We start from the raw sequence: 24,211 nt of genomic DNA, 5'->3' as shown, positions 1-24,211 counted from the left end.
TAAGGGGATTCTTTGGAAGACTGTGGGCCACAGGATTAGTGCAAGACCTCCAACCACGCAACAGTACTTGCAAGGCAAGATCATCCTCACCTCAGCTGGATATTAACAGTAACTTCCTTCCAATACTGTCAAACTCATCCTATGAACTTACTTCTGAGTAGACCTGGTGAGGATTGCTCTCTTTGTCCTCTGTTAACAACAGAGAGCGACGCGGTAAACAAGTATCAATACAAGAACAATAATATTACCTGCGTACTTACTAATACCTTTAAAATTTATTTTCCTATATATATAACACGTATATTCCTCTCAAATATATAATTAATTATTGAACCACACACACCAATAATACCCCTATTATCTGGTCAAAAAACACATTCATACAGGCATCCTTAAACTTCTTTTCACAGTTAATAAAGTGCTTTAGTGCTCAAAGTGCTTCCAAAATCATTATTGCACCGGATAATAAAGTGCAAATGCATAGTGAATGGCATAGGAAATGGGTATTATTGGGTACTCAAGAGATATGATTTAATGTGATGCAATGACTGTATTCTTTGAAAAAGATATTCTTGAAATGGGCTTGATAAGGATCTAGACCACCCGTTAGAAGATTTGTTATGACAGAAAAATTGGTTTATATCAAAGGGCTACTTATACTCTGTGATCTTCACGGTCGGCTGGAATAACTTTTGAAGTTGCATCAAACCCCATGGTCGGAATACAAGGCACTCCGGATTTTGAATAATGTCATAAGGACTGGTGTTTGTATGGTGCTAATGTTGCATTTGCACTTTATTATCCGGTGCAATAATGATTTTGGAAGCACTTTGAGCACTGAGCTGGAAAGAAACTCTGCTAATCTCGGGACTTCAGTAGTTAGGAAAATATGAAGCTGTCTCTGACCAAGACTAGTTAGGAGCATGGATGAAGTGGGCTGTGGACCCTCTAAATCTCATACTGAAATAAATGTTAAGTCTTTAAAGTGCCATTAGATTTTTGCCTTATTTAGAAGGGAACAGCCTGGGCCATAGTTCATCTAGGCTTGCCCAGGCCAAAACTGTTTTCGGAACTGAGACAGGAACTCCAAAGGAAGGCACTTGGAGAAATGGCTTGTTTTTCCAACAAATGAAGCTCTAACACCCTCTCTCTCTGAGAGACTACCTCTGCAGTGCATGCCTGTCTTTCTGGCCCCAGCAAGGCTACATGGTGGACACAGGGCATGCAGCAGTTACATGCCTACAAAACTGCTTGGGTGAAGGAAACAATGAGTTGTGTGAATGAGGCCTCAGCACATCAGGAAGCAGCTTATTACACAAGCTCAGCCTAAAAAAAATAGTTTCTCTAATAATGTGCTGATGCCACTGCTCTAGGTATGTGAACTACGAACAATTCTTCAAGGGGGAAAGTGGTTCAGTTACAGTGTCTTTGTTATCCTCTTATGTTAAGTACACTCCTTATTATCACATTCCATAACTTCTTTCACCAAGTCTAAATTTCAGTACAATGAAGCGAGTTCCATTGATTTCAATAGAACTTTCTTCCAAGTAAGGGTGCTTATGATAATTCAAACACAAAGTTTGTTTTCCTTCAAGGCATGATTAACCATATCGGATCCCTACCAGTCCCATGGCAGCTGATTTGATACCCACACTGATCCTTATTAATCTACACAGCAGATGAGATGAACTGAGCTTAGCATAGAGGGTACAGTCAATGTGGAAGAAGATGCAAACCTCCCACCATACTACATGGTGAAGGTTACTGATTCCTTAATCTTTGGTTTAGCATTAAAACAGTAGGAGATCATACATCAAGCAATTGCTTAACATATTTTAAGTATTTGGCATGTAGAATGACCATTGTACCTAGAAAAGGCTCTTTTCATCATCATCATCATCATCATCATCATCATCATCACAACAACAACGACATTCGATTTATATACTGCCCTTCAGGACAACTTAACATCCACTCAGAGCAGTTTACAAAGTATGTTGTTATTATCCTCACGACAATTACCCTGTAAGGTGGGTGGAGCTGAGAGAGCTCTGAGAGAGCTGTGACTGACCCAAGGTCACCCAGTTGCCTTCAAGTGGAGGAGTGGGGAATCAAACCCGGTTCTTCAGATTAGACTCCCACCAGTCTTAACCACTACACCAAACTGGCTAGAATGTCACTCTTAACCATTACACCAGCCTGGAATGTCACTCTCCACCCAAGCAATCTAAAGTTGGCCTCTGGAACCACCTGATTACATTACCCTATGTTCCTAGAGCCCTCATTGATGTGCTATGAGAACAGAAAGACCAAGCTATAAGCGGGAGCTACGCAACTTGTGATCAGCTAAGCCAAAGGCTGCCATAAGTCAGACGGGACTTGATGTTCTACCATGGTGCCCTCTCGGAGCAGGGGCACATCATACTTAGGGTCCATGGGGTCTTCAAAAAGCACCATCCCTGTCACTGCTTTCTTGCACAGAATGTTTTATTGGCAGTTGATCAATCCAACCACCTGAAGATGTGGTTAGCTTCACCCTCCTCAGGGTTTCAGTGCATTACAGGGCACTACAAGTTGCCTGGGAATCACTCTCAGACCACTCCTCCTCTTTGGCTTTCACTTCTGCCTCTTTCTGGCTGGCTTACTTTCCCCTTTCTGCCTCTGCTCCTGTGCCTTGCCCTTCTGTTTCTTAGCCCCTGCTTGTGCTAAGTGCTACATTCCTCTTCTCTGTCCCCTGCTCCTCTGCCAGCTCCTCCTCGCCACAGCCAGCAGGGCCCAGATAGCCATCCCTCCCTTGTCCAGGTTTGCCTGCTGCCTCCACACCTTCTGAGCCCTCCTGTAACAAACTACCAAAGTGTCCCTGTTGCTGCGGCTACCCTGGCTTCATCCTCCTGCCCCATCCCCACCTTGCTCCCCCTCCCCAGGATTAGCCTTGTTGTTGGACACAGGGATGCATCCTGCTCTGCTAAGCAGGTCATTGACAGGTAGCAGAGACACTGAAGCTACCTGTATTTTACAGTGCAGAAAGGGGGGGCCCTCAAATCCTTGCTAGGCCAGAGTGATGTAGCGATCAGAACATGGGACTAGGATCTGGGAAACCCAGGTGTGATTCACCACTCTGCTATGGAAGCTCACGGGATGACCTTGGACCAGTCACTCTCTCACAGCCTTACATACTTCACATGGTGGTGGTTGTAAGGACAGAACAGAGGAGAATGATTTTGGAAGCTGCTTTGGATCCCTATTTGGGAAAGCTGGGGCATAAATATGTAAATTACTTAACACTTGGCTGTGTTTGGGGAGAGAGAACCTTTGCTTTGTGTTCTCCGAGTTCTGGGGAGCGTAGATTGCTTATATTTTGCCAACATTTTCTGTTTTCGATAGATTTCCAAGAGATTTTGAATGAAGCATCTTTAAGCTCACTACCACATAAATCAGCTTTAATTTAATCCTCTTTTGGAATATTTGGAGCATACATCCTAGTTTGCGATGTAAAGTGAGCTAAAGCCGGTTTATTAGCCAAAGACATGATTCTCTGGTGGGAGAACAAAAATCTCCCCCCACCCCTCTGTTGGTATCTATAAACTGGAGTCTTGGCTACAGCCCAGCAAGCTACACTTAAAAATATGCTCCAATTTGAATATGGAATGCAAAGTTCTTAAGAACAAGCCTTTCTATAGCCAATAAAGCAAAAACCTTGGCTGTACTCGATCTATTGAGCCAGCAATCTGTGGCTTTCTTATCATGAAAACTGATATTATAGTGAAGCTTAACAGATATTACAGAAGTTATAGCATAAATAAGGAAAAGTGCCCATCTTGCACAAAGTTAAGCATGACTTAGCTTTACAGGGCAAATGGATCTCAAATAAAATGTGTAATGTTGCAAAAGAAATTGTCCAGTATTCACACTGGGATACTTAACAGGCTACCAACAAGCAGCATAGCAAAGCAGAATAGAGGTAGTCAATATTAATAATCCTCATGTTCAGGAATAACAAAAACTTATATTTCATTGTAGGTACAGGGGCAAGGGGGGACGATCAGTAGTTTTGTTAGTTTTTGTCATGTTATTCAGCCAAAAATTACTTGCTGCAATTTAAAATAAATACAGACAAGGAGAGAGTCATTGAAAAGGTATTCCAAGACAGGGTTCTCACTCGGTAAGCTTTGCATCCAGCCACAATGGAGAGAGCCTAGCTGCTTCCTCCCATTGGCCTTCCTGATGTCAGCTTAGGAGGAAGTGGGCTTTGAGCTGGTGCTCCTGAAAAAATGAATAGAAAAAAGGACCATTTTGTTTTGCACTTGAGTAATGAAAATGAACAGGAATAACTATAAGGGAATACCATTCATTTCCACTGTTTTCGGGTGCTTTGCCTTTACAGATCATGTATTTTGCATTTAATTGCCTATAAAAACTGAGATCTTTTCTCCTATCTTTGTGACTTTGGGCAGGATGTGGGTCGCTCATGATTCTCGAAACTGGAGGGGAAAATGAAGAATTAAACCTAGAAACGTTGCCATTAAAACGAATGGGACAAAATAGTAATATTAATGTTCTCATATAAAAAAATGAATGTAACAAAATTAACTCTTTGTAATAAAAAAAGAATATGAAAAAGGAAAAAATTTATACACTGCAGTGAAAACAATAGGTTTGTGTGGATTTGGTCCTATATTATCCTTGTTTACACAGAAGCAAATTCCATTGATTTTTCTCAGATTTCCTTCCAAGTAAGCATGCCCAGGACTTCAGGCATTGCTGTATATAAGAAGCAAAACTATATTGAAATGGAAATAATAATCCTGTTTCTTTTCTGATGCACGAAAAAGAGAACCCGGAGATCCCTGCTTTCAAGTTTTATCTGACCACTTAAACAAATGCAAAGAGCCACACAATGTAAAACTCTGATTGTTTTCTTTTTGTTGAAGCTGCCTGCTATAACTCCTGCTACAGCTAAGAAGTCTTGATGGTCTACCTTTTTCTGTTGATTAACCCAGTTAAAATATTTGTACATCACAATAAGGATTTAACAAGTCTTGGTCTCCACAAGCAACTTGTTTATAAGAAACAGTTTCTTCTAATCTGAAACTACTTGGGGAGTCTGCAGTGTATCACCTTGTACAGCACTGCCCTCTCTGGTCTCCTCTGCAGAGAAAGAAGTAACAGAGTGTCTGAATTCGGTACAGATAACTGAGCAGGAGAGAATTTTGAAGAAGCTGCAAAGCTCTACTGAAATCCAAAAAGGCTACTGCAAAATGTTTAGATTTTGAGTTTATCTCCTTAACTCTCTGCTCTAGTGGTGGTCCTATAAAAGAAAAAAACCAATCAACATTGTACAATAGTATTAGAACTGATTTTAATTGTAGCAGGATACAATATTGCCACCAGACTCCAAAGTGATTTTATGGTGGTATCTATACTTTAGTTCAACTAGATACAATCTTTAGTGATCAATGTACAGTTATAAATAACTAGAAACAAAGCCCGTTGTGGGGGAAAATACAACGGGCTCTAGAAAGGGGAGAGTGGGCAAGCAGGCATTTCCTCCTTCTACATCACTGATCCCAGCTGGTGAAGGAGGGGGGTGGGCATTGCCGCCTGCTCCACACCTGATCTCAGAAACATGAAGGGTGGTGGGCTTTGCTACCTGCTGCAAGTCTGATACAGGCTGGGTAAGGGGGGGCAGGCATTTCCACCTGCTCCACACCTGATCCCAGCTGGGTGAAGGGAAAGTGGGCATTGCCTTCTGCTCTGTGCCTGACTACGGTTGGGTGAAGGGGGGGGGCAGACATTGCTGGTTGCTCAAAGCCTGATCCCAGCCGGGTGAAGGGAGGTGGACATTGCCATTTGTTCCCTGCTGGGTGAAGAGAAGAGCAAGCACTACCTCCTGCTCCTTGCCTGATCCCAACAGGTGAAGGTGGGCAGTGGGCTTTGTTACATGCTCAGCTCCTGATCCCAACTGACTGAAGGGGGTGTGGGCATTGCCACCTTCTCTGCTGCTGATTCCAGCAGATTAAAGGGGGGGCTTGTCACCTGATTCCGACAGGGTGAAGATGGGGTAGGCATCGCCACCTGCCTTATTCCAGTAGGTTCAAGGGGGCGGGCATTGCCACCTGCTCCACTTCTTGTCCCGGATGGGTGAAGGGAAGAAGGGATTTGCCTCCTGCTCTGTGCCTGATCCCACCCAGGTGAAGATCCTGGACAGGCATTGACACCTGCTCCGCTCCTAATACCAGCTGGGTTAAGGTGGATAGTGGGCATTGCCACAAGCTCTGCTCCTAATACCAGCTGGGTTAAGGCATGTGTGTGTGTGTGTGTGTGTGCATTACCACCTATTCTGCTTCTGATCCCAGCTGGCTTGGGGGGGCGGGCATTGCTACCAGCTCCGCTCCTAATACTACCTGAGTTAAGGTGAGGGTTGGCATTACCACCTCCTCCGCTCCTAAAACCCACTGGGTTAAGGTGAGGTGGGCATTGCCACCTGCTCCACTCCTGATCCCAGCTGGCTGAAGGGGGGCTGGCAGTGCCACCTGCTCCGCTCCTAATAACTGGGTTATGGTAGGGGTGGGCATTGCCAACTGCTCCACTCCTATTACTGGCTGTGTTAAGGCAGGAAGTGGGCATTGTCACCTGCTCCACTCCTAATACTGGCTGGGTTAAGGTGGAGAGTGGACATATCTACCCACACTGCTCCTGATCCCAGCTGGGTGAAGGTGGGAGGGTATTGCCACCTGCTCTGCTCCTAATATCAGTTGGGTTGATGCAGGGGGTGGGCATTGCTACCTGCTCTGCTCCTAATACCAGCTGGTTTAAGGTGAGGTGGGCATTGCCACCTGCTCCACTCCTGATCCCAGCTGGCTGAAGGGGGGCTGGCAGTGCCACCTGCTCCGCTCCTAATAACAACTGGGTTATGGTAGGGGTGGGCATTGCCAACTGCTCCACTCCTATTACTGGCTGTGTTAAGGCAGGAAGTGGGCATTGTCACCTGCTCCACTCCTAATACTGGCTGGGTTAAGGTGGAGAGTGGACATATCTACCCACACTGCTCCTGATCCCAGCTGGGTGAAGGTGGGAGGGTATTGCCACCTGCTCTGCTCCTAATATCAGTTGGGTTGATGCAGGGGGTGGGCATTGCTACCTGCTCTGCTCCTAATACCAGCTGGTTTAAGGCGGGGTGGGCATTGCCACCAGCTGCACTCCTAATACCAGCTGGCTGAAGTGAGGCAGGCATTGCCACCTGCTCCAGTACTAATATCAGCTGGGTTAAGGTGGTGGTGTGCATTGCCACCTGTTCTACTCCTAATACCAGCAGGCTGAAGTGGGGTGGGCATTGCCACCTCCTCCGCTCCTAATATCAGCTGGGTTAAGGTGGGTAGGTGGGCAATTCTACCTGCTCCGCACCTAATACCAGCCGGGTTAAGGCACGGGGAGGGCATTGCCACCTGCTCCGCTCCTGTTCCCTGCCTGGGCTTCCCACCATGGCATGTTTTCTGGAGCGATATGGTGTTACCTGGGCTTTCCTCTGCGGCAGCGCACTCTAGTGGTGCACCAGGGTATAAAGTGAGTGGTCTGAAATACACTTACTCAATTATATAGTAAGATCCCTAAATTTGGGGGGGGGGGGGTGATCAGATAGTTCAGGCAAGCACAGTCTCATCAGATCTCGGAAGCTAAGCAGGGTCAGCCTTGGTTAGTAACTGGATGGGAGACCTCCAAGAAAGACCGAGGTTGCTATGCAGAGGTAGAAAATGGCAAACTACCAGTGTTAGCCTCTTGCCTTGTAAACCCCAGCAGGGGTCCTATCAGCCAACTTTGACTTGATAGCACTTTCCAACAAATGGGGGGGCAGTGAATGCAGAGTGCCTTCAAAATGATTTCAAAAGCTGGATTATTGCTGAATTAGTCAAGAAATGTTGCAAGATTGTATGAGGACAGGGCAGAATAAGTAATTAGATACAATAAGATTTCTTTGAGATTTCTGTGTGTTCTTGACTCCCTCCTCACACTCCCACATGAACTTCCTATGTAGCATGTCAATTGTTTGTCCCCCAAAACTGTTTAATAATAGCGGAAAGAAAATCCACTACAGAAAGTATATGAAGAATGTAAAGAGATTCCATTTTGTGGGTTTGATTGTACCACTGGAAGAACTTTGTCATGTGTATGCCAATTTTTTAAAAGCACAGAATGATTTCAGCTTCTTAGGGCCATTTAAAATGTTACTGTGCCCTTGTAAAAGGCTTAGATCAAATTGCTTATAATAAAAAGGTTGTTGTGCATTCTGGTTATGTACATTCGGTCTGTGTGTAGCCAACTGAGACCTATAGCTCTGCCTGCTATAAGTCATCATCTTCTTTTTGGTGTCCAAATAAAAGGAATCTAGCAGTGCAAGATGTTTGATGTGCAAAATCCGTATGTAACAGTCCCTGTGCTGCACACACAACTATTAAACTGCACACAATGTATACTTGCTGAGGAATCACAATCAGTATCAGTTTCACGGAACACACAGGGAAGCAGACACAAGTACGATCAACATGCACGATGGTCCACTCATCGGGTTTCATGATTTTTTCTCTCTCACTACAGTGGTTTTCTATGAAGAAAATGTGTAACATTTGAAACATAGCCTTTCTGTGAACTCAAACTAGCCGAAGTCAATAGCAACACTTGTTTAAATGGACTTACTCCAAATTTACAACAGTGTCGCTGACTCCAGTATATAACTCTTGGATGTTTATGGGATTTGCTTTATGCCTTGAGCAAATCAGCACTCTCAGTGGTCTGAAACATGCCCATTCATAATTCACCATTGGCTGAGGCAATTTACATCCAAATTATTTTCCTGCTAATCTGCATTAGAGTACATGGACATAAAAGCAAAACAGCAAGACAGTTGCAATCATGAAAAAGATCTAAGGCCCTTTCTATTCACTTAGAGCCATGGTGATATTTTTGTTTTGCTTAATGTATCCTTTAAGGCATCCATTTCAGGTGCTGCTGGCAATGTATTTTGCTGGCTTAAAATAAATACGTTATTTAAATATGATCTTAGAGAAAGGAGTAAATGCTTACTATTGTGCCTGGTGAATATAGCTGTGGTGTAAGACATGCCAGCAGTGTGGCTATCAATGGGATAGTTGTGTTACCGGGTCTTGAAACAAAAAAAAATTGCTGATCCCCTGCCTGGCTGCAGAGGCTGGCACACCCAGGGTGAGAGCCCACAGCAAGCACTCCCCTCAGAGAAGGGATGCAACAATTCCATGTACTTGCCAGGGTTCTGCTCCCAATGATATCAAGACCTCCAAAGACAATATCACAATTCAGATTACAACTGGGCTGCAACTGGAAAACATGAAATAATCTATGTATAAAATAGATAAGGAAGTTAACCAAATCACAGATTACAGCTCTGGTCACACATACAAATTATAGGTCTGAGGAATTAAACTAGACAGTATTTACCCATTTTACAGATGGAGAACACTGAAGGTGAAGCTAATTCCAATGACAATGGATGTATTAAGCAAATCATTCAAACTACTGATCTAAGCTACAGACTACAGGTCAAGCCACACGTATGGGGTTGGACCCCCACGGCAGATTTTTGCTGATGGAGGCGATTTTCATCCATTCCCTCCTCTTGGGTATAGACCTCTGGCTCCCCTCTCATGGGGTTCATCTCAGAGAACCAGCATTTCAGGGGGTCATTTGAGGGGCAGCAGTGGGGGGGGGGGAGGGAAGGAAGTTGTGCTCCATCTATAGACATACCTTTGCCAGAAGCTATGTTTGACATGATCTAAGCTATGCATTATATTGTCAAGCAATTTAAGCATGACTTTATGAAATGCACAAACATACACACTTAAGAAATCAAGCACATTGGGAACATAAAAACTTAGACTCAGGCATGCACTCTCCCCCCTCACATGTGCAAACACACACACACAAATATAAGTTCATTCACAGTCTGTCATTTATATATATGAAAGAGTACTCCACCCCTCATCAGGCTTTTCACTTTTATGATATATGCACAATAATAAAATGAGAAAGAAACCCAGCTTTCTGACTTGCCCTTTTAGCTATGAAGGAAAAAATCTGAGTTCACACTCCCTGGAACTCCCTTCCTCCCCTCTCTGTAAGTTTATCTATATCGACCTCCCCTGACTTTGTACCCAAGGAGTTGCTGTGGTTCAGTGACACAGCATCTGCTTAGCATGCAGAAGGTCCCGGGTTCAATTCCTGGCATCTCCAGCTAAAAGGATTATGTAGTAGGTGATGTGAAAGATCCCCACCTGAGACCCTGAAGTGCTGCTGCCAGTCTGTAGACGATACTGACCCTGATGGACTGATGGTCTGATTCAGTATAAGACAGCTTCATGTATGTGAACACAGTTGCAACATATTCTTAAGGCTTAAGCATACCATTCTGAAGTCTCAACTATGTATGAAAATGTAAAAAGGCACAAATGTTTGACGATGGCATGAATTTGGTCATGCAAATCACCGGACGCCTTAGGCCAGAAGTTGTATAGGGTAAGCATATTTAATACTGAAAAACATACCTTTCGGGCTTTCAAAATGTATTGGGAAGAGAGTTGGGCTTGGAAGACGTGAGTTCATGTCACACCGCTAGCATGGACTTGGGAACGTTGAGTTTTGGGCAAGTCACTCGTTCTCTGCCCATCTATAAAATAGGAATAATAGCATCTTACCTTACAGGCCGCAGATGTAACAATATTCAAGCACTTTAAACAGTAACGGTACTATCTAAATTGTGAATAGCCGTGTTAGAAGTGTAATATTCTAGCCCTCACGGCTCTGCTTGAGAAATTATGCCACATAAGAAGTTTAAGTTTCTATAACCATAGGCAACTTATATTCATTATTGTAAACTGAGGTTCAAAGTCTCCCTCCCTGACACATGAAGTAACTTGCATAGATAGCCCATGAATGTGCTTACTTCTACAGCAAGCACATTTTCCTAAACAAGAACACGAGCATCCAAGAATTCAAGCAGCAGCAGCTATTTAGTTCCATGTTAACTTCAGCAATGCGCTCTTTGTTTTCATAGAGATGGGCACAGTTGTCAGAACAGAGACAGCACAACCAGTTTCTCCTTGATTTGCCCCTATGTAAAGAAGAAACAACTGATTCCCTCATATTCCCGTATAGTGAGTTAAGAGAATATGGCAGATTTTTAAAAGGGCAATTTACCCAAACATTTTTCTCCATTATGACAGAAGTAGTAATATTGTCCTTTACAATATTGTCCTTTACAATGGTCAACATTCTTGACATAATTCTTTTTTTTTCAAGCCTGTGATGCTTGAAATTATTTCTAGCTCATCCAGCAGGGATTTAACACTAAACTCTTCTGGGTTAGTTACAAACCCTGCAGTCATAAGAGCATCTTCAGTGGTTGCTCCTGCAAAGAATAGCTACTGAACTTCTAGTGCGAAAGTACGGTCATGATGACCCATTTTCAATTGTGCTGTATAGGTAGCACTTACTGTTCTCTCTTTTTCAAATTTGTTGTCGACAGTGTAAGGTTTGGGCCAGAATTTATAGAGTTTCTACTCACAGGATTTAAAGTTGGAATCAGCAACTAGAAGATCATGGGTGAAATCTGCCACCCCCCAAAAAACCATTGCCCCCCATTGCCCATTGATGCCTAGTCTACACCTGTAGTAAAATGAGATGGTAGAAATGAGGTGTATGACCACAGGTGGGAAGTGGTCGCATTTTCTGTGCTTCCCAACATTTCAAATTTTAAAAAAGCACACCAAGCCTTGATCTTTGTATGCGGTGTTAATTTTCCATTCAGAGGAAATTATTAATGTAGTGAAACTGAAAAATATAACCCCTCACCTGCAGTCTGAAGTGATACAGTCCATTCTACTACCTCAATACTTAGCCTCTTCATTGTCACCTCATTCTACCTGTGTTGACTAAGCTCGTGGCTGATTCTGCACGCATGGGATAATGCACTTCCAATCCTCTTTAGAGATCATTTGGAACTGAATTTTTCGTGTGTGAAACAAAAAATCCACTTCCAAACGATTGCTAAAGTGCATTGAAAGTGCATTATCCAACATGTGTGGAATCAGCCCATGAGGGATATGGAAAAATGGCATCTGTGGCAATGAGATTTGGCAGGAGGGCATTTGGGAGAAGAGCATGGAGGCTGAGCTTGGCCCACCAATTGCCACTTCTAGTTGCCGACTAGTTTTACCATCTCTATTTGCGTATCTCTGGGTTTGGCCCTACAGGCACATCTCACTAATGGCAGTGCTTCCCCCCTCCCCCCACCCTGTAAGGAGCCTTCTGTCAAAGCAAGATTAAGTGGAATAGATGCTTGTTACTTCAGTTGATGCCATTCAAATCTGTTCATCATATGGGAACAATGAGACACCCTGTGATTAATCTCCTTGACTGATTGGCACAAACAAAATCGACCAAACATGACATTCTTTTGCTCTGTTTGTTTTTCTATTGTACCTCAGTCACAAAATAATTGGGAGAAAGAATGGGTTTCTTTTTATTCATGTCTTACTTTTGTTAATAGTATCACTGTTCGATGTATTGTCGAAGGCTTTCACGGCCGGAGAACGATGGTTGTTGTGGGTTTTCCGGGCTGTATTGCCGTGGTCTTGGCATTGTAGTTTCTGACGTTTTGCCAGCAGCTGTGGCTGGCATCTTCAGAGGTGTAGCACCAAAAGACAGAGATCTCTCAGTGTCACAGTGTGGAAAAGATGTTGGCAGGTCATTTGTATCTACTCAGGAGGGGTGGGGTTGAGCTGAGTCATCCTGCAAGAGTTTCCCAGGGTGTGGAATGCTAATGGCGGGAGGCTTCACTGTATCCTGAGGAGGTTAAGGTTTCTTCTTTCCTGTTGAAGTTTTGCTTATGCTTGAAATTCACAAGCATAAGCAAAACTTCAACAGGAAAGAAGAAACCTTAAGAATGAACAGAGCATGGTTTCCAGTTCTGAAAAATACCAGGCTAACAAAACACTCTACACCCGACAATAGCCCTGCAGAGAAGATTAGCACATCAAGCACCAATCCATATGCAAAAGAACCTCCTCAGGATACAGTGAAGCCTCCCGCCATTAGCATTCCACACCCTGGGAAACTCTTGCAGGATGACTCAGCTCAACCCCACCCCTCCTGAGTAGATACAAATGACCTGCCAACATCTTTTCCACACTGTGACACTGAGAGATCTCTGTCTTTTGGTGCTACACCTCTGAAGATGCCAGCCACAGCTGCTGGCGAAACGTCAGAAACTGCAATGCCAAGACCACGGCAATACAGCCCGGAAAACCCACAACAACCATAGTATCACTGTTATTTCTTCCTCACATCAGACCAATCATAAGTCGGGGGCAAGAACTGAGGGCAATCTCTCATTGGCAGGCCTTTACGGTCTAAAAGGTAGCTATGTGACTGTCTCCTAGCAGAACGGGGCCGGGGGGGGGGGGAATACTGATCCCAGCATAAGCTTCCCTGACTGAGAGCTGACTTCTTTGTGCCTCTGATGAAGCGGCTCCTGCCTCACGACAGGTTCTGCGGGCAGGAATGTTGCTGGGCCTTCAGGTGTCAGGGCTGCATTCCAGTTCCATACGGACAGGGCTCGCCCCTGCGCGCCTGCGTTTTCCTTTGCACGATCCGCCAGGCGTTCAGCAGTCGTAAAATCCTCTCTTCAAGGCGTCCCTTCTATACACACCACCGGAGCAGGAGTTCCCTTGGCTCGGACTCCACCGCCGGTTACAAGCTGCATCCCCCGGCCAAAGAGCTGAAGCGGGTTTCCTCCTCCGCCTCCAGCTTCCGTCCAAGGCAGCGGCCAGCTCTCTGCTGCCGCCCCGACGCGAGCCAAGCCTGCGTCAAGAATACCAGGCCCGGCTGGAGGAGGAGGAGGCGCCGTCGAGCAGCGGAGGGTTATCCTACTGGCGCTGCCCAACGCGCGCGTTTCAGCCCCTGCCAGGCGCCCAGGGGCGGCTGGCCCGTTGATTTACGACGGCGGTGGCAGGCAGGCGGCCGGGAACCCGGGAGTCTGTTGGCAATAATGTTTCCTTTGCAACCAGCCCGACGAGCAGCACGCCGCGACCGGGCTTGCTCTCGGAGGTATCTCCGAAGGCGGCGGGGGCGAAGGAGTTAATGGCCGCAGCGACAGCCGTCCGGCCTGCTGGATCCGATTCTCGCCGCCGTTTGTTTCTTCAGCCTTCGGGTGCTTCCGGCGCTGGGAGAAGAGAGCCTCGGCTATTGTCTGGCCCCTGGTCGTATTTTCCACGCCTCTTGCTGCCTGAACTGGGCCCCGCTGTTCGGAGGCGCCCGGAACAATGGCCTGCCTCCTGCGGCACCCGAAGGCGGGAGAGCGGCCCCCGCCCGGCTCCTCCGCTCCTGGGCAGCTGCGGCCTTTGAGGAGGGCGGCTGCGCGGGGATGTCGCACGGCGCAAATGCCAAGCAGAGGCCACGGGGCAGGCTCAGGGAAGGGAGCCTGCAGCAGCCGTCCTCCGTCATCCGGGCACCTTTTCAAAGGGTCAAAGCTCTCCAAACCAAAGGGGTAGAAGGGGAGAGGAGAGTGCCTGGGCTGGGCGGTGTGTGTGTGTGACGCTTTTGTCTGGACCTGCATTTTCTACCCAGAGTTCTGTGTATATAAAGGCGAGGAGGACAACAAACGGGGGACCACACTCCATGCGTCGGACTGAGGTCCTGTTCACCAGTTACACAATGCATGTACCTTCTAGCCGTATTCACATTACAGGGAACACGTGTGCCGTACATGAACATGCATACACCTGTTTGTAAAGCAGGCAACATGTGACACACATAAGGAAACCAGGGAATAGTGGGGTTTAAATCACATGTTCAGTGGTACGCTTCAGTTGTAACATAAGTAACATATATAAAGAAAAACCTAGTGTACCCTGTACATGGATTGCACATGTGTTCACTGGAACTTGTGAACACGGTTCTGCGATGTACACAATTTTTCTTTATACATGTGTTGAATAATTCTCAGTTTACCTTAAATTCATGTATAGCTGAATGTGTGACCTAAACACATTTATCCTGGTGCCGATCCCTGGTTTCATTTGTAAAGTGAAAATGTTGGCTCTCTTACAAACAGATGTATGCATTTTAGGGAGACCTCCTGGCCTCACTCTGTTGTTGCCCACTGACCCTTGGGAGGGAGGAGGGGGGGAATCCCCAGAAAGCCACATCACACCATTATGCCATTTCCATTAGTTACCCAGAAGTGACATCATATCATCTATGCCATAGATTTGTCCAAATCCTAAAGCATCACATCATTGGTGCAACATCAGTCTCCCCACCCTCATTCCTTTCCTCTCCTGCTTTTTGCCTGCCAATGACTGTCAACCCTAATGCACATACATGGGAAACTTATGTGCATTCACTGTAACACGTGTACAGACATGAGAAAAGATACCACAAGGCTGACTGTGGCATTGTATCTACAGTGTGAGCTCATCCACACATTCAAATCATTATTTGCTGGGGCAGTCATTAACTGATGGATATGCTTGTATGAACCAATGAGGGCTGCCAGGCCACCCATTTTACCATAGAGTTTCCAGTGATTCATAGAGCTACCCTACATCACTTCTTGGTTTTCCCTGGAAGTGACATAGCAATGTCACCTGATGTTGCCCCCACATGACCCTGCCCCCAACCCTCCTGCCAGTTGCCAGGCTCGGTGTGGTGTAGAGAGCCAGTGTGGTGCAGCAGCTAGGGTTTCAGACTGGGATCAATCACTCTGCTATGGAAGCTCACCGGGTGGCCTTCGGCTAGTCACACGCTCTCAGTCTAATGTACTTCACAGTTGTAAGGATAAAATGAAGGAGAGGAGAAGGATGCAAGACGCTTTGGATTTCTGGTGGGGAGAAATGTGGAATATAAGTGAAGTAAAATAAATCAATAAAATTAAGCCCTAGAACCAATCTGAGGAAGGAAAGGCTCATCACCTTTCATCAAATGTACGAAGAGGGCTTAGCTGCACTTCCCACTGCAGCTGCTTTGAGGAGACGGAAAACAGACAGAGAGTCATACAGGCAAAGTAATACAGATCAGCAATACAGTTGCAAATTGACCTCCTGTTCCATGGCCCTATAGCCATATCTATTGGCAGTTTACCGTGATCACCAAGGCTTACTAGTATGGCTTACTAGTTAACATAGTATGTTAACTAATTACTGTCCTGCAGAATATATATATGTGGTATCTGATGAAGGGAGCTTTGACTCTCAAAAGCTTACATCCTGGAAATCTTGTTGATCTTTAAGGTGCTACTGGGCTCAAATCTTGTTCTACTGCAGAACAACATAGCTACCCACCTGAAACGAATCACTTATATGGCATTTTTTATTTCCATTCTGTTGCAGCCCACCTACAAAATGCTATTCCTTTTATTTTATGGGCTTGTGAACATATAGATAAACATATGTTACCTTATACAGAGTCAGACCATAGGGATATCTTCTTTAACAGTGGCTAGTTCAACGGGCATCAAGCTCTGTTGATTCTGTAGGTGTAGTCCCTTTAACTAAAAGCTTCCGACATGCATGCAAAGCTTGAATTCTACAACTGAGCTATGATTCCTTCCTGTTCTGCACGAGTCTTTCTATCCACCATCATCCCATCTGGACAAGTCTTTCTATCCACCATCAATCCTGATGCCCTTCCAAAAGGCTTCTTGAGGGATTTTCTTTAAAAAATTGGCAAATGCTATAGTGTTATAACATTATAACAATCTACTGCCACATCTGCTAGAGCTGTTACAGTGCTATAGCACAGGTGTGAAGAAAAGAGTTTTTAAAAGGGGGTGGTGAGTTGCCACACTAACCATGATGACTCTGACCCTGACATCCAATTCAGAGCTGTTGGAGAGCATGTGGGGAAGGAGGGGCAGAGAGACAGAGCACAATATGCAGCAAACTGTCACGCATGGAAGCTCTGTTGCCAATGTACATGCCTCTGCATTCTATGTGAAAGCAATGTGGAAAACCTTTGTCACGTAGAAGCTGCCCCAAACTGCAAAGTCCAGACTCCGGATCTTCAAGCACAGCTTCAGCTATGAGCTGTAATGCAGATCTCCCTGAGAGTGTTGCCCATTTGCTAGAGGTTGCCTGAAACTGTGGTTTGTTTTCTCATACTCTTGAGAAGTTTGCAGTAGGCAGGAGCTCTTGTCCTGAGCAGAAGTTCCGTGATGCCTTCCCCCCCGCCCTCTGGTTTTGTACTGTAAATAGTGATGACAATGCACAGCTAAAAAATAATGAGTTCATAATGCTAATTTCTCCCAGTTTATCATTCTCATTTTCATCCCTCTGGCCCTCAAATTACTGCTCCATTAGCTATTAAAAATTAGATCTATTTTGAGCTCACTTGCTGCGTTTGAACCTGCATGATTTACATTCATCAGCCTAGGCAGATGAAGCCGTAACAGAAATTGTATTTACACTAAAAAGGGTGATACAAATATTTTAATAAATAAAGTAAAAACAGTCATTTTGGGTGCATATTCAGCAGTGGAGTACTTGGATCTCTTACTTCAGCTTCTTCCACACGGGAGTGGGAAAAGATGGCCCCACTGCAGAAATAACAGCAAGTGGTATGGGACGGGCGGATCTAGGGTTGCGGGCGCCCGGGGCAACCCTTGTCCGTCCTTGCGCGCGCGCGCGCGTGCTCCTGACGCAGCATGATGATGTCATTTTGGTGACATCATCACATGGGCGCCGGAGGCAGCATGCGGGGCTGAGAAGCTGCCTGCGCCATTTGCTTCTCTGCAGGTGAATGGCGCGGGCGGCCTCGTAGCCACCTGCGCTGCCTTTTGCCTGCCCTGCGGGACAGGGGGTGGCTGGCTGCCCCTTGCCTGCCCTGCAGGACGGGGTGCACGGCAAGCTGGCCGCCCCCTGTCCCGCGGTGCAGGTTAAAGGCAGCGTGGGGGGCTGCGAGGCTGCCTGCGCCATGCGCCTGCCCCGCGGGATGGGGTGGCCAGCTGCCCCCTCTCCTGTGGGGCAAGCTAATGGCGTGGGTGGCCGCGCTGCCCTTTGCCTGCCCTGCAGGACAGGGGGTGCACAGCAAGCCAGCCGCCCCCTGTCCCGCGGGGCAGGCGAAAGGCAGCGCGGGGGGCTGCGAGGCTGCCCATGCTGCCGCCTGCGCACTCCGGCAGCTGGGAGATGCTCCCGGCGCCCCCTCCCTGGCGGCGCTGGGGGCAGACTACCCCCCCTGCCCCCCCGTCGATCTGGCCCTGGTATGGGAGTAGGTAGGAATTGTGTCTGTAGGCCCCAGCTCTGCGTCATTCACTGCTGTCACCATCACTCCGCCTTTACCTCCAGAGCACCAATATGATCACAGTCACATTAGTCCTAGCCGAGACATGGTATAAAGCTACACAACACAGCTCAGTTGTAAAACAAAAGCTTTCTCTGTGGTGGCCCCTACCCTATGGAATGGCCTGCCTGAGGAGGTCAGGAGAGCCCCCACCCTCCTGGCTTTCCACAAACAATGCAAAACTGAATTATTCAAAAAGGCCTTTTTTCTCAGCTAAAAGGTTGGTATTGTAGGAAAGGGATCCCAGATGTTTTGCTAATGAGTTAGACACCATAGATTTCACAATTATGTTGCCTTACATATTATATGTTGCTTTAAATATATACTCCTATATCATACCTGTGCTTTATGTTGTTCAATATAAGTCCTAGAATTGATTATGTTCTGTTTCAGCAATTCCTCAACCCCATACTGGATCCTTGCTAATACTATATCTTTGTAAACTTATATTCTTTTTCCCCATGTCATTGTTTATGGAAATGTTCTTGACACTGTATGGAAATGCCTGACTTTGTCCTTGCCACTAATTGTACTAATCTCACACTATGTAATCCGCCTTGAGTCTCAGTGAGAAAGGTGGAATATAAATGACATACATACATAAATTTAGTACAGGGTTAATAAGGGGAGGAAATGTAGCGCTTTGCTCCACCCGCTCCGTGTATAGGTCATGGGCAGAACATCCCTGTGGATGCTTGGCCCACAGCCACTGCACATTTTTTCCAATGAGCAAGATCAGAGCAGATTTTCTTTTGATTCCAAGGGGAAAGCCCTAGGAGGCTCGTGAGTTGTGTGGACATTGCCAAAACCAGCAGCAGCATCCTGCAGTCCGCACCGGAAAAAGTAGAAATGCAAGGATGCACCTATGCAAAATAAATACCTAACGACTACTATGGCAACATAGTTGTCCAATATAGACATTTGGATAAAAAGTAGGTTTTTTGCTGAGTGCTTCAGATGCCACTCGTATGCTGATTCCGCACATGTTGGATAATGCACTTTCAATGCACTTTATCAATCGTTTGAGGTGGATTTTTTGTTCCGCACACAAAAACATCCGTTCCAAATGATCTATAAAGAGGATTGGAAGTGCATTATCCAATGTGTGCGGAATCAATCATAAATTGGTGACCTCATTATGGTTTGAACCAGGGGAAGTAGGCTCATCTTTCATTGTAAAGTAGATGAAGAGCACAGTGCAATGCAGGATTAAAGCAAGAAACTGGAAGGTACCCATTTAGCAACACCTCAGATTGTCTAAGATTATTGGATCTGGTACACTGATGCAAATACCACTTTTGTTTTATATAACTGCTATGGAAATCAACTGGATTTACGCATTCATAACCAACAGTATGATTGCACCCTTTGAATGCTATTAAATCAGTAGCCGATTGTGAATCTATAATGGTGTGTATCCCAAACAATAAATGAACACTGTTTGCATTTACAATGACTTTTCCCATTTGTTTACAGGAATGAGATCAAGAGCGGGAATGCCAGTGGCAAGAGAGAATGTGAAACAAGAGAGCAAATTTCCATCCAAGCAGGCAACTTCTGATTTCAGCCAACCCAATGATTTGCATTGGAAATATAGGTGTTCTCTTCTTCTGGCCACCAAAAAGAATTTATAGCAGGCAAAAAAACCAGTATTTGATGCAAGCAGCATGAATTGCAAATATTTCACAGTTACAAACCAATGGCTTCTGAAGAGCACCAAGAAATATCTGCAGAATTATCTTCTGGCACATAACTTTACAGAAAGAATAAATCTCAGAAGATCTTCTGCCGCTGAGGCTGCATTTTGATTCGGATTTAAATTTTAATGCAAGCCGCATCTAAAAAGGGGAGATCTATTTATTCATATTTTTTCCTTTAACACTGTGAAGATTTAGACCTTTCTTAAGCACCAGCAGCTGAATGCATCTTGCAGCCTCACAGATGATCAATTACCCACTACAAAAGCAGGTTCCAGAAGCTCCAAATCAATATGCAGCATGCACTCCCTCTGCTTTGTTATATCCCCCTCCCCTAGTTGATCTGGTACTTAGAGTCTAGCATCCTGGCAGCATTTTCAACACCTTTTTCATCAGTGGCTCTTGATGAATTTAAGATTAGCTATCATACAGACTACAGATTTAGAACAAATAACCCTTTCATTTAGTTAATAACAGCAGCACGGCTGTAAAGCGGTAATAGTTTACGACTTTTCAGGGGCCTAACCTGCAACCACAGACAATATAAATTATATTACAATGTGCTTTATTGCTATTCAAAGCCTGCTACGAGACTCACACCGGGAAAGGAGAGTCGCTCTCTTTATTTGGCTACCTCACTCTGGAAAATGCTTCAATTCAATGTCCCACATTAGCAAACCAGAGGAGCCAAATGGCTCTACATCCAGCTGTCACACAATGAAAACAGGTACAAAATAGACAAGCAATTTACTGCTTTGGAAAATATGGGCTCTTGCATTGCTCATTTTCAGATGGTGCCATTCGCTAATAATTGCCCCACCTAGCTAGTATTATTTAGTAGGAGTCGCACACTTCCTATACAGCATGTACTGCTTTTCAGCATTAAGATACTGCTTTGCGTGAAGGTGGCAAAAATACTAATTTGTCTACTAACAGAACTGCTCCATCTTCTCTGGCTCTTTTTTTGTCATGGCCTAAGGTAAGGGTATAGAAAGGGACATAAAAGATTACCTGTGCTTTCTTGGCATGGAAGGCTGATTAAAAAAAAAAAACCCTGAAGGTAATAGAGTTTCAGGAACTGGGGGGTGGGGAGTACCCAAAGGGAAAGAGTGCTGTGTGCACCAATTTTGGTTTTTAAAATGTGGGGAGAGACCTGTGCCCCTCTCTGCTGCACCTGCTGCACAAGCAGTGCCCTATTATGGAAGCCATGCTGTCGAGCAATCTGCATATCAAATGGCTGGTTTAGGAATGAGATCATTTATTTCGTGGTCATCTGTTTGCCGTGGTGGGGATGGGTGGTTGCCTAACAGCAGGCCACAAAATCCCAGCAACAGCAGGTCTCTTCAGTCAGCACTTCTTTGGGTCCCTCCCAAGACAGTCTGTTGGGAATTCAAATTCAGTTTTTCGGACCTCCATTGAAAAAAAAAATCAAATAAAGCAAATGAGCTCCTATGTAATATCCAGGTCAACTTGAAATTGAAAGCACAAGTGACACATCCAAAGTGCAATTTCTTTTGAAGACTGTTCTCTATTAAAAAGGAAGAAGCCTTTTCCCAGAGATGTGCAGCTGTATTTCTTGCTCTGGGGATATTTATTTATGTACTTCATTTATACCTCGCTTTTCTCCCAAGAGTATGTGATGGCCCAGGGACACTCAGCAAGCTTCCGTGGCAGAGTGGGGATTCAAACCAGAGGATACCGGATCCTAGTCCAGCTCACGAACACTACAATGTGGAAAAGTCAATTAACAGACCAATATCCTATTTAAATATATAGAAAATGAGAAACAGTTTGGGAAAAAAACCCAAAAAGAGTCTGACGAAGAGAACTGTGATTCTCGAAAGCTTATGCTACAGTAAAGTTGGTTAGTCTTAAAGGTGCTACTGGACTCTTTTTGATTTTGCTACTACAGACTAACATGGCTAACTCCTCTGGATCTATGAGTTTGGAAAATCCGATTCCTGTTTTTATGAACGACTTTCAATCATTCAGTTTGTTGTCACTGCTCATTCTGGGAATATGAATCCAATGCTAATAATAAATCTCAACCCTAATATGGGAGGGGCTGTATGTTACACACGCACAGGCACAAAATGGCAAACTGAAGTGGCCCAAGAGTAAGCCAAACTGAGCAACCTCTGCAGAACTGCAAGCTCCTGCTATATAAAGGCTGCTTAGCTCAAACCAGTCAATTGCCCCCCCTCCCACTGGCCATTAGCTTACTCATTCCCTCCTCCTCGTGGAACTGTAAGAGGAGGCAATTGGTGAGCTGACGCCAATCATTGTTGCTGCCTAAGAGTCCATGCCGCACGCCCCCTACGGTGCTGGCAGAGCTTCTGGTTCTTCTTGCTTCTGGCTGCCAACAGCCCTCCAGAGATCTTTCCCAGTAAGCTAAATGGCCTGTAGGTATAGTGAGCAAGGGACATTAAGGTTGCATTACTAGAAGAGTTAAGCAGAATTTAAACTAATGTTATAAGCTGCACTGAACTGCTATTGGACAGGGCTGTAGCTTAAATGCCCAAACTGGAAAATGGACATGAGGAAATTAAATTTAAAAACCCACCTATTTTAACAATTGTGCATGTATAGATCTTCCCATTTATAGGATCTGTAACATTTATCACATTTTCATCCCGTCTTTCTTCCAAGGAGCTCTAGATGGCATACCTGATTCTCTCCTACTCTATTTTATATTCCCAGCAACCCTATGATATAGGACAGGCTGAGAAAGAATGAGTGGTGGGCAATCCATTGCATGAAAGTAGAGAAACATTTAGCATGAAGGCATCTTGGATGCCCATTGAGCAGAAAGGTGGCATGGAACACTTTTAAAATTAATTAATGGGACTCAAATTCAAATCACATCTGTAGATTTAGATTCATTTCAGAAACAGCATGGAAATGGATACGGATCTGACTCCCATAAAGTAAGGTGTGTTTAAGCCCCATTGACATAAGGGAGGCTTAAGTTAGTTAGGCAAGATTAATTTAGCACAGTTATTTCAATGGAAATTAAACACATTGCATGTTATTTGGAGCAAATATGTTAGCCATTTCTTGACTATATGCTCAGCAATCTGTTTTTTCTGCTCAAGTTCTGCTCAAGAATTCCAGAAAGGAACCAAGACATACCTTTAACCCTCTTCCTGTCTCCCCGCTCCGATACCAAACAACACCAACTATTTCAAGACAAATTGGAGCCTCCACCATAGCTCAAAGGGAGAAAAAAACAAATTGCAAACATCTATTAGAAGCAGGAAACATCTAATGGAAAGCTTGCGAATGTCTGATAGATGAAAGGGAAGGCACAAATCAGGAAAGCAAACAGTGCAATGAACCACTAATTGAGTAGATTCTTAGCAGCTAACGCTTAAACACAGCAGGGCAACACCGACGAGTCCAGAGGCATATTAACCAGCAGTAATGCAAAACTGGAGCAACTGACAGTGGGTGATTTCTTTAAACATAAAAATGAAAGCATTAATTTTAACCTAAACCAGTGCAAGAAGTTTCTTCCTGTGACTAAGATAAGAGTTTCAATGGTAGCTGCAGGCATGCCGATCCAAAACAGTCTCTATTATGCACATGCTCTGGCAGAATGATTTAAGCATGTGTGTATAATGCGTTTTAAAGCTTTTAAATGACTTCCAGGTTTGAAATAAAATTCACCCAGATACTGTAAAGATACCAGTTCGTTTTAAGCATATACAGCTCGCATACTGGCAGTTACGTGTAATAAAAACTTCACTGTCACCAGCGTTCCAAACAATTCTTTTAGGCCATGCCAGAGAGGTAGCCATGTTGTTCTGTTGTAAGAAAATAAAGCAGAAGTCTATTCTTCTATTGGAATCTTCAATTGATAGAAGTCTATTTAATATTCCAGGATGAGGATTCATAAATTAGACCTCACTTCTTCAAATGTATGCATTGTTAGTGATTTTCAGGCACAGATTGGCAAGGAGAAACCTATTCTTTCACACTGAGCTTTTTTGCCTCCTTTTCAAAATGGCTGCCATGTTGATGGAGCTTTTAGGCCCTAGAGAAGCAAGAAAGGTAACAAAGCCAGCAGACAAAACATCATTGTTTTGCACTGCTATTGGTGGGCCTACCATTCTATGAACCCATAGCCTCTGATCACACCTCTCTAGGGG

General features: G+C 44.8%; 1 long non-coding RNA gene across 1 annotated transcript in view; it reads right to left on the bottom strand.

Moving 5' to 3' along the window:
• Nucleotides 1-14,515, bottom strand: part of LOC129338820 (uncharacterized) — a 38,753-nt gene extending 24,238 nt beyond the window's left edge. The window contains exons 1-2 of the long non-coding RNA XR_008597971.1: nt 13,532-14,515; nt 10,572-10,693 (exon numbers count right to left, since the gene is read on the bottom strand). This is a non-coding gene — a long non-coding RNA (uncharacterized LOC129338820). The remainder of the gene's footprint in view (nt 1-10,571; nt 10,694-13,531) is intronic.
• Nucleotides 14,516-24,211: the final 9,696 nt, after the last annotated feature.

The sequence above is a fragment of the Eublepharis macularius genome, chromosome 1, assembly GCF_028583425.1.
Source record: "Eublepharis macularius isolate TG4126 chromosome 1, MPM_Emac_v1.0, whole genome shotgun sequence".
NCBI classification, from domain to species: domain Eukaryota; kingdom Metazoa; phylum Chordata; class Lepidosauria; order Squamata; family Eublepharidae; genus Eublepharis; species Eublepharis macularius.
The sequence above is the reverse complement of the archived record's forward strand: the minus strand, read 5'-3'. Positions and strand labels throughout refer to the sequence as shown.